Source organism: Lissotriton vulgaris, chromosome 11 (genome assembly GCF_964263255.1).
Source record: "Lissotriton vulgaris chromosome 11, aLisVul1.2, whole genome shotgun sequence".
Classification (NCBI taxonomy): domain Eukaryota; kingdom Metazoa; phylum Chordata; class Amphibia; order Caudata; family Salamandridae; genus Lissotriton; species Lissotriton vulgaris.
In genome coordinates this window covers 880659435-880671489 of record NC_141699.1, presented here as the reverse complement: position 1 = coordinate 880671489, position 12055 = coordinate 880659435, and the positions used below count along the sequence as shown (strand labels likewise).

Genomic DNA, 12055 nt, shown 5'->3' with positions numbered 1-12055 from the left:
ACGCGTTTCAGCTTGGGAATAGGCTTTGTTCACGGTAAGTGAGCAATTAACTATGTCTACTATTTATCCCACCTTGCTATTAAGGTGCATTGTGGGACTAGTGCACGACAGAGGGAAGATTCCGTATGATAACACCTTACTCTGCGGACTCTTTTAAACTAAGATCAATTCTGTCCAAGCACTGGCATATTCTAAAATCTGACCAAATTGTAGGGCCTGATGTTCCCAATGCACCACTAATATCATTCAGAAAGGCGAGATCGCTACGCGATCAAATAGTTCATAGCTACTTACAACCTATGGACAAACAACTGGGCACTTTAAAGGACGCGAAAGGCTTTTTCCCTTGCAGAAAATGCAAAGCCTGTTATGCTAGCAAAAGAACACTCACTTATGAGGTTACAGGCTGTAGAGGTGGGAAGAAAATTAACAAGTTTATGTCATGCCACACTGACCATGCCGTCTATTGCCTAGTGTGCCCCTGCATGTTAAGGTACATCGGAAGCACCATCAAGCCTGTTAAGTTGAGGATATTGGAACATATGCGGGCCATCGCTAATAAAGACTTTTCGTATCCGGTGGCCCGTCATTTTGCCATTAGACACAACAGTGACAGGAATCTCCTGAGATACTTCTGCCTGGATCAGGTAGGGGAGAATCCAAGAGGAGGCAACAGACTTCTTACACTCAGGAGATTAGAGTCTCGATATATTATAGATCTAGAGACTAAGGCGCCTAAAGGTCTGAATATGGGAGAAGAACTGGCCTCTCACTTGGGTTGATAATGTTGGATTACAGTATTATGTATGTGGAACAGTACAGTATGAATTTTTGACATGTATTACATTCCAGGTAACACGGGTTTATGATTGTAGCTGCGCCCTAACTATTTATTACTCACACTTGCTTTTAAGAACTTCTTCTGTTTGAATTCACACCATTACTTTGGCAGCCCTGTGAGGCTGCAATTGCCGATCCACGGCAAGATTTACCTGACCTGACTTGTTCACATCTATTATGTGACGATAACCAAGGGATTGTGTTGTGTTTCACAACGATTTGTTCTCACGTCCACACAGTTCGGATTTACTTTGTTTCCGATCATTTATTTAAATGTGGTTGATTTCTGAGAACAGTACTTGTGCCGATACACGGCTTTATAATTGATGTAACTGACTAGTTAGCAGTTCGATGCAGTGTTTGTATTACACACTATAAGATGGCGCTCAATGTTGCGTTAGTGGCAAAGTCCTTTGTTTGTTTTGATTATTTGCACAAACATAGATAATGGTGCCGCATACTGCTTTTCTGATGTGAATACTGACGAAGGGAGTTTACTCCCGAAACACGCGTTTGTTCTAAATAAACCCCCTTGCTGATTTACTGCTGTGCTCGTGAGTGCTATTTTCCTGAACCCGGCTGGGTATTGGCAGGAATTTGGAGCATATATATATATATATATATATATATATATATATATATATATATATACTCTCACGAATGCGGTGAGTGAACACAGTGTGTTCGTTGAAACGCTAAATGTGAAATATATGCTCTACCTTGGTCCCGAATGATGTCCAAATAATTTTCCAAACCCCCGAAAGAATACGTGTGGCTTTCCACCGCCCCGAACAAAGTGAATTTTCAACGCGTGCACACTGACAAACTAGCGGCAATGGCTACCATGGGAGAACTCACGGGGGAAAGGGAGGCGGCCGCCAATTTGATGTTTATGTCGGCAATAGACAGACCGACAAGCACAAATAATAACACCACACCAACAGCGGTAACATCCAGTCTGAAAAGCCTGTTTCAACAACTGGAAAGGCTACAAGAACGAGAAGTAAGAAAGTGGTGGGAGGCCACCTCGCTGGAAAGATACATCGGCTGCAATAGAATCCCCAGGGGTCTGTGGATCTACACAATCCCATCATATGAAAATCCGGACCCAGCCCTATTAAAAGACTGGGCGGAATATACAGCGGAGTCATCTAAGGGAATGGTCAGAATGCTCATTAAATATGCTTGGAGCGACCAGGATAAATGTATAAAGGACATAGCAGACCTGGAGGCAACTATTGCCAAAGAGAAGGATACAAAAGCCAGTGATGAATTGAGAACAGCTATGGCTAAGAGACTAAAGGAATACGAATTGGGAATACGCAAAAGGAAACAGACTAAGTTCCAAAGGGACGAACAGGATTATTTGTCTGGCAGGATTCTAACATTTGCCCACAAATATGATGCCACAAGAAAGAGACTCGCGCAAGGAAATTAACAAACAACGCTAATCGACACTGAAGAATCTGAAGTGGAAGGGTCTGATGGGGAGCAGAATGCCGCCTCAGGCAATAAAGAGAAAGAGAAAGAAAAACAGAAACCTTTTTTTGACGAGTTCCAAGTTATGAAAGAAACTCGCCAAAGACCACAGTTAAGGAACCACCCCCCTCAACAAAATCAAAGAGGAGGACGAGGCGGGGGAAGAGGCACAAGGGGAAGTTCACAGGACACAACCACCCCGATGGTGACACGAAGTGCCTCCAATCGGAGAAGAAGATAACTGGAATGCAAGAAAATAATATCAACTTGTCTAAAAGGAACTTGACAACTGATGAAATTAAGGTACTGCAAAAAGGACTGAGTTTCTGCCCGACGAGTGAGTTTAATCTTGTGGATACCAAAATAGACCTGTTCAAATACATCAGGAAACTTAAGTTCAAGAAGATCTTTTTACAACATCCAAGCACAAGACAGGAAATGACAAATCCAGAAACGGTGGAAACAACAATGGAGGATACAATAGAAGACAATCTTTTAAATATCCTGCTGACTCCAACACAGGAACTACTAAATCAGGAACAAAATGTGCAGAATAACATTGCAACACCGATCACACAGGTCAGAGATCCAAGTAATCTTAAGAACAAATCAAGGAAATTGCTAAACACAACACATGATGCAATTGATGTATTCAGTGAAGCGGTAACGGCAGATCTGGAGAGTATGGCTAGTAGAAAAATGGATATGAAAACATCCAATATTACAAGGAAGGAGTGGGAAGCAATAAAATCCCTGCGAGACGACAAAACAATTGAGATCAAGCCCTCTGATAAGGGCGGGAATATTGTTATCTTCAGCAAGGACAATTATGAACAAGAATCACTAAGACGATTGGGAGACAAAGAGTGCTATGCTATGGTAAAAAGAGAACAATATCTAAAGAGCACCATAGAATATAGCACACTAATAAACCAATGGAAAAATGATAGCATGATTAGCCATGAGGAATATTCTTTCCTTCTATGTGATTCCCCGGTCCTCCCCACATTTTACCATCTGCCAAAAATCCACAAGAATGCCAAAAGACCACCAGGGAGGCCGATTGTTTCGGCAATTGGCAGCCTACTTGAGAATACCTCCTGCTTCATTGATGCATTTCTGGCCCCTATTGTAAAGGACCTACCTTCCTTTGTGAAAGACACGCAGGATTTCCTCCGTATTATGGACAGTGTGACCTGGGACAACTGATGAAATTAAGGTACTGCAAAAAGGACTGAGTTTCTGCCCGACGAGTGAGTTTAATCTTGTGGATACCAAAATAGACCTGTTCAAATACATCAGGAAACTTAAGTTCAAGAAGATCTTTTTACAACATCCAAGCACAAGACAGGAAATGACAAATCCAGAAACGGTGGAAACACAAGAATGCCAAAAGACAATCAGGGAGGCCAATTGTTTCGGCAATTGGCAGCCTACTTGAGAATACCTCCTGCTTCATCGATGCATTTCTGGCCCCTATTGTGAAGGACCTACCTTCCTTTGTGAGAGACACGCAGGATTTCCTCTGTATTATGGACAGTGTGACCTGGGACAACTGATGAAATTAAGGTACTGCAAAAAGGACTGAGTTTCTGCCTGACGAGTGAGTTTAATCTTGTGGATACCAAAATAGACCTGTTCAAATACATCAGGAAACTTAAGTTCAAGAAGATCTTTTTACAACATCCAAGCACAAGACAGGAAATGACAAATCCAGAAACGGTGGAAACAACAATGGAGGATACAATAGAAGACAATCTTTTAAATATCCTGCTGACTCCAACACAGGAACTACTAAATCAGGAACAAAATGTGCAGAATAACATTGCAACACCGATCACAGGTCAGAGATCCAAGTAATCTTAAGAACAAATCAAGGAAATTGCTAAACACAACACATGATGCAATTGATGTATTCAGTGAAGCGGTAACGGCAGATCTGGAGAGTATGGCTAGTAGAAAAATGGATATGAAAACATCCAATATTACAAGGAAGGAGTGGGAAGCAATAAAATCCCTGCGAGACGACAAAACAATTGAGATCAAGCCCTCTGATAAGGGCGGGAATATTGTTATCTTCAGCAAGGACAATTATGAACAAGAATCACTAAGACAATTGGGAGACAAAGAGTGCTATGCTATGGTAAAAAGAGAACAATATCTAAAGAGCACCATAGAATATAGCACACTACTAAACCAATGGAAAAATGATAGCATGATTAGCCATGAGGAATATTCTTTCCTTCTATGTGATTCCCCGGTCCTCCCCACATTTTACCATCTGCCAAAAATCCACAAGAATGCCAAAAGACCAACAGGGAGGCCGATTGTTTCGGCAATTGGCAGCCTACTTGAGAATACCTCCTGCTTCATCGATGCATTTTTGGCCCCTATTGTGAAGGACCTACCTTCCTTTGTGAGAGACACGCAGGATTTCCTCCGTATTATGGACAGTGTGACCTGGGAAAGCGACATGCTATTAATAACACTTGATGTTGTAAATCTTTACACATGCATTGATCATGAACAAGGACTAAGTGCGACAAAGTGGTTCCTAGATAGGAAACATGAGAAATTTCGGGCACATAGCGAAATGATTTTGTGTATGATGCGTTTTTGCCTATACAATAATTTTTTCCTATTCTCTGGTCAGCTATATAGGCAAATTAGGGGAACTTCCATGGGATCGTGCTTCTCTCCCAGCTACGCGAATTTATTCGTAGGCTGGTGGGAGAAGCACGAGGCCTGGGGAGGCGATAATGAAAAATGGCATGAAAGAATATTGATGTGGACTAGATAAATCGATCCTTTTATTGTTTGGCGCGGGGACAAAACCTCGGCTGAGAATTACATCTCCGCGCTCAACAATTACAATCTGAACCTAAAGTTCACTAGCACTATTAGTGAAAGTAGTGTATGTTATCTGGACTTAGAAGTGTTTGTGGATAATAACCATCTCCATATTAGACTCTATAGGAAGCCCACTGCTGGCAACGCCATATTACACACGGCGAGTCACCATCCGAGAAGTCTAGTCGGAAACGTACCCTACGGCGAATATTTGCGCCTAAAAAGGAACTGCTCAGCGGAAACAGACTTTAGAGATGCCCAAAGCGAGGCCAGCAATAGATTTCAGGCTAGAGGGTACTCAAAAAGCACATTAAATCAGGCAGTCGCCAAAGCAGATACCGTCAACAGAAGGGATGTTCTGTTGGTGAAGGTGCCGCAAAATGATAACGATCAGGTCAGAATGATCACCTTCAATGTCAAATCGGGAGATCTGGTTCAGTCCTTTAAGAAAAACTGGCACATATTAAAAACAGATAACATCCTGAAAAAGTATATTTCCGAGAGACCCATGATCACTTACCGGAAATGCCAGACACTTTCAGATCACCTGGTCCATAGCCACTACACCCCCTCCAAAGCAACTGTAGCTACCAACAAGATCATTGGCTTTTTCCCTTGTTTACGATGTAAAGCCTGCAAGCATAGTCAAAAAGTAAAAGAATATCCAGGAAGAACAGGAGAGGGTAAACCTAATAGAAAGATCATGAAACATCTTAACTGTAATTCAGAGTTTACAATATACTGCCTGGAATGCCCTTGCAATAAACGCTATATAGGTAGTACTATCAAACCCACCAAACTAAGAATCCTGGAGCATATGAGGGCTATCGCGAACAATGATAAGACCTATCCGGTAGCCCGTCATTTTGCTGAATTTCACAAAAGCAATAGGGATTTACTCAGGTTTTACTGCATTGATCAAGTCACAAAATCAGAACGTGGTGGTGACAGGGAAAAGACACTCCGCATCACAGAGTCAAAATACATTCTGGACTTAAAAACGATGGTACCGTGGGGCCTGAATAATGATGCAGAAATGTGGGTTCACCTGTAAAATAGAAAGGGGCAACACTCTTGGTGTCTATTGTACATATGAAAAAAAGGTTTCTTCCCTATATCATTAGGATATATGCTGAATTCCTTGTAAATATGTATACATCTAGCAGAGAGGTATCTGTCTATGCTTGCATACTCCCTGGTGATTGCCATGCCAATATGTAAATATCTGTATCTTATATAATTTTGGGATCCAAGCCCATATAGGGCTTCATAAAACAAGAAGAAAATGAAATGTTGAAATGTGAATGTTCCACGTAAAATTAGGGGATACACCCCTACATAACTAGTCTTGAAAATCACAAATGATCCCTCTTTTGAAATGTACATATATGAATTGATAATTTGATACAGCATTACTGTGTGCACAAGATTAATGTAAAGTTTGTCAAAGTCAACTATTTTAATTCGCACTTGAGCACTTTATCTAAGCCATTTGAACTAAGGTACAATACTTGTAATACTACACTACAAGATGGCCGCCGTTTCCATGAAATGTACCATCATCTATGTCGATGAAATGAAACAAAGCGGAGGGTTTAAAATGGCTTTTGTATGTTTGCACAAACTGACACTGACAAAGCTAACTTGCAAAACGTGTCTGTCAGGGGTGAAGGGGGGTTTGGAAAATGAATAAACTATAAAGAAACATATCTAACATCAGAGTGCTTGCCGTTTTCTTGACCTGTATTGGTTGGATCGTGTGGCTATATATATATTCACTGAAAAAAACCATAGGTTTTAGGCCATATATAGTTAGGGATTAGCATTTACAAAACCTTAATTTACTCGCAATAACTATATATCGCGCACCCGCAATCCACTGCTGATAATGTCACATATTACATCATTCATGACATGGTCAGTGACATCACTGATGACATCATCCAGTGACTGTATGTTTCTGTAAAGTTAAAATATGTCTTACATATTGAAGAATGAGTGGATGTATAAGTGTCTGGATGAAGGATTTAGTAGGTGCATGACTGACTGTATGAGAGAGTGATTAAATGTGTCTCACTGAGTGCATGGGTTAGTGACTAAACTGTCTTAATTTGTGCATCATTATGTCTGTTGTTCTGTAAACTGTTGCATGTGTTGATAAGTAGCTATATGAGCAACTATATGGGTTATTGATTGGTTGCCCAAGTATTTGTATGGGAGAGTGTGTGTGTGTGTGGGGGGGTGGCTGGGAGGTGTGTGACTGTGCATACATGTGTGAACAGTTGATTCACTAGATCTATGGGTTCAAAACTGCATGTGGAAACAGCTGTATGGGTGGTTGACTGTGTACGAGTGTATTGGTGAGTGAATGGATATCTCAGTGCTACATGTCAAAGTAAGTACATATGTAAAACACAGTACATGTGAGAGTTCACATATATAAATTACTGTGTATAAGAGCCAGTGAATGTGTGAGTGGCTGAATGGATCATTGAAAACTTGTATCAGGAATTGTATAAGAGAGTAAATATGTGTTAGTATATGTTTGAACAAGTAAGGTGTGTATAACTGTATAGTTGATGAAATGGAGGTGTGATTGATTCAGTGCATGACTGACTAGGTGTGTGAGTAACTCCATGGATGAGCGACAGTCTGTGAGTGTCTGTTTACTCTGAGTGTATCTAAGGTTATATTACAGTCTGAAGAGGTTGATCGTATTATCACATGATTGATGTCATCAGTGATGTTGTCAGTGATGTCATTTGAGTTGTCATCAGTGATGTCATTTGAGTTGTCATCAGTGATGTCATCAGTGATGTCACTGACCATGTCATGAATGATGTAATATGTGACATCATCAGCAGTGGATTGCGGGTGCGCGATATATAGTTATTGCATCTAACTATATATGCGAATTTCAATGGTTTTGTGCGAGTAAATTAAGGTTTTGTAAATGCTAATCCCTAACTATATATGGCCTAAAACCTATGGTCTTTTCAGTGAATTTCAATGGTTTTTTAATAGCAAATATCTATAGCTGTAACATATATTCTTATTCTAATTCACAAATATATTTTATATTTCTTTTTTAAGCAAAGGACCCAGATGCATTTACAGTTTATCACTAACAATGTTCCAGGCTAATGTATTTTCACGGGAAATTAACAACTGTCCTGCAAGTAAAATATTCCTATTTCGTGAAAAAGGGCGTTTCTTCGTCCCATGAGGGAGCCGTTGAGCAAAAGAGACTCGGCCTGCTGTCTTAGTCGCTGATAGGCCTGATTATCGGATTTTTATCGATCACTTTATGTTGCAACAGTGGAAAACAAAACAGCCCTTGCCCATTTATTTTTACAGCATTCCTGCGTATTATACCCTACCCCCAAACAGTATTTTGCCTGTTACCATAGTAGTAGTTTATGGAACACTTACGTCAGCACATAGGTTAAAATTTCACCACAATATGTTGCTAATGAGTGAGCTTCAGCATTATACTTCAAATATCATTTCTATTGATGACTGCTACCCCCACAAAAAAACAGACGTATGTACTTTTTTAATTAACTTTTATTAAAACAATAACCGGAACTATAACTAAAAGATAACACTACAATAAATAACTAGAACTATAAGTAACAAAATAATATAATAAACAACATATAATATGGAGTCCAAAATAAGTATTGTAGTTAATCTGCAAAACAAAAAGAAAATTAGTGTTTAAAATTAGATTGAAGTGACTAAATGAGATCAAACATCACAAGTCAAAGTAAAACTTGACAATATTTATATTTTTTTAAATCTTCGCAGTGTGCCTGAAACGCTTCCACTGGCATTCATCATGCAGACTTTGGTCCACCCTCTTTATCAATTTTTGCAGTTTGAGATATAACGTCCTACATGTGTTATTCATCTCCTACTTTCTCCTTTCAAATTCTCTTGTAAAGACCTTAACAAATAAAGGGAACATTTTCTGCATATTTTTAATAAAGCATTTGACACCATGCATAGTAACACCGTATTTATTGAATGTTTTGAAATTAATTTTCACAAGTCTTAAAAAAGGTGAATGCAAGAAAAGTTACTTGCCGCATATGCAAGTCTGCTTTCAAGAGGAGACCCCAATAAAAAGGACTTGTGTGGAACTGCAAGTATGCTGAAGCAGTTGCAGACTAAGAATCCGGTCAACTTTGCAAGGGAAGAGTTAAGGAGATTGAGAGCGGCTCCTTCTGCTTCATGAGAAGGCCCGAGTACCAGTGGAGCAACACCGTCAACCTCTAAAGCACAGCCTAATATTTGTCCCCAATTTGAAACCCTTTAAGAGAAAAAGTAAGAAGGTTGGGAGCTTTGTATGCCATCCTAATATCTAATTATCCATAGTTATACAGAGATCCGCCCTGTATCAGACTCATATGTACAAGTGTATATTGTAGATTATCTGCCACCGAAAACCTCTCAAGTACCTATATCCGTTACTTTTTAACTTCGTTGAGTAGTCATATTGTGAGTATTTACCTTAAAGTTGTTAATTTTTTATTGATTATTGCTCTTTGAGATATTCCCTGTCTACAAACAGAGAAGAATAGGAATATTCTGTCTCCCTTTGCAGATAGTGAAGGATAGGTAATGCAGACTTTTGTCCCCCGTTGTAATCCGTCATGCCTGTTTTTCTCCCCACTGATTGATTGATTGGCTGGACATTTATTGTTCAAGGAATAGTTCTAACGAGGTATTCTCTGTTTGCAAATAACGTGGAATAGAAATATTCTGTCTAGTCTTTGCAAGTAGTGAAGGGTGGGTAATGCGGACCTTTGTCCCCCGTTGTAATCTGTCATGCCCATCTACTCCCCACTGATTGAGAAACTAGTTCCACCCGGACCATTTATTAGAGGTACATCATCTGGCTCAACCGGAGAGTACCCCTAATAAAGAAGACATATGTAAAATACGAAGTAAACACTGTATCCTGTTAAACAGAAACTTTACAATGAAACACACTTGAAAAAGAAGGGAAAGAAATCGAACAAAATCAGTAGGCCACTGATGAGTTTTTGAGTTCGCTAGAAATAAGAAACATGGAAGTGGTGAGAGAAGCCAAGCTTGACGTTACGGCAGCCACGAGGTAGCTAACCTCCGCCACCCCCCCCACTGCTCCAAGCATGTCTGTCCCACCGCCCGCCACGCCCAATAACGGTAACATGAAATAGATACAAATCAGCAGATACCTACCCCCATTCCGGAAACTCCCGAAGTGCAACAGGTCCACGGTTACGCCCATCCGGAAGATGAGGCCTCGACACGTGCAGGGCGGGGCCCGACTAGCCGCCATCAGCCGGAGAAGTCATGGGATGGTCGGCCCGGAATGTGCTGGTCCTCCCTTTCTCTTCTGGCGCCCTGCAGGCCACTGGGGGGGATGTCTTGCCTCTGCCTCCGACCCCCCCCCCCTCCCCCCCTCTTATCGCCTGGTCCGGACATCACGGATATCAACGCCAGGTGTCGGCGTGGGGTGCGCTGGGAGGGAGAGGCGGCGCGAACGAGCCTCTCCCACCCCCCCAGGTGGGGGCCCCTCAGCTGCACCCCCAACGCTCCACTCACCCAACAAAAGGGTCGTCACGTAAGGTGCACCAGGAGAGGAGCCGTTTGCTGAATACTGTAAAGGTGTTCCTACACTTGGCGACGTGCTCGCTGCCTTGAATTCCTGGCGTGAGTCCATGAAGTTTCAGTCCGCCAGGCCGGAGGGTGTTCTTCTAGACGGGCTCGCTGAACCGCTTCCCACGTGTGCTTGATATGAGCTCCCCGTTCGGGCCTGAAGCGGCGCCCTGCAGGCCACGGAGGGGGGGGGGGTGTCTTGCCTCTGCCTCCGATTTCCCCCCCCCCCCCCCTCTTATCGCCTGGTCCGGACATCACGGATATCAACGCCAGGTGTCGGCGTGGGTTGCGCTGGGAGGGAGAGGCGGCTCGAACGATCCTCTCCCACCCCCAACGCTCCACTCACCCAACAAAAGGTCTCGTCCAATATTGCGAGGCAATGATGCTCCGCTCACCCAGCGGGGGTCTCGTCCACTGTTGCGGTGCAACGGCGCTTCTGAGTTCAACTAGAAAATGAGTCCTGCGTCCAGAAACGTTCTGCTCAACTTTGAAGATTCTATAAGAGCCATGGGGGCCCCCGACCCCCGATGGGGAATGACTGCCGTGATCACCCACGGAACGACCACGACGTAGCAGCGGGACGTCGGCGCGCTCCTGCCGGCGCCGGCCTCAGTCTTGAAATGACCAAAATCCTGCAAGACTGCCAACTTGATCAGTTCCGGTGGGACACCAGTATGACCCGGTAGGAGAGATTGTTGCCTCCCACGCCACTTTGACTGATGGTTCATGTCGGCAGTCCCCTCTGCTACCCTTCAACGAAAACTTTTGGACTGCCGAAAGAGGTCCCGGTCCAACCACGAGTTGGTGGAGACATTTTGACTATACTTGGACCTTCCTGACCTCACCCAAAATGGCGCCGGTACAAATGAAACTCTCAACTCCTTGTTGTGCCCGATTGCTCAGCCTTGATATCATGAGATATGTATGCAGTTTTTAGCACATGAATTGATATGGGATAAGACTGATTATATGTTCGGACAATTAATTGATCCGGGATGGGTATTGATTATACGTTCGAACAATGAATTGACATGGGACGGGTACTGATTACACGTTCGAACAATGAATTGATATTAAGTTCTAATGCATCATTGATTACTGTATTTATTATTGAAGGAAAGAATTGTCGACACTTTTGGTACTTGCTCACAATGAATTATCGATATGATTTTATTGCACTTGTCGCACTTTTTACTATGAAATCAACGACCACTGACTCTGTTATGTTTTCCACAAA

The 12055-nt window shown here is 42.1% G+C and overlaps 1 protein-coding gene across 1 annotated transcript in view; it reads left to right on the top strand.

The window, feature by feature from the left end:
- The window catches only part of SAP130 (Sin3A associated protein 130), a 988428-nt gene that overhangs the window by 217641 nt on the left and 758732 nt on the right, over window positions 1–12055 (top strand). The window lies entirely within an intron of this gene.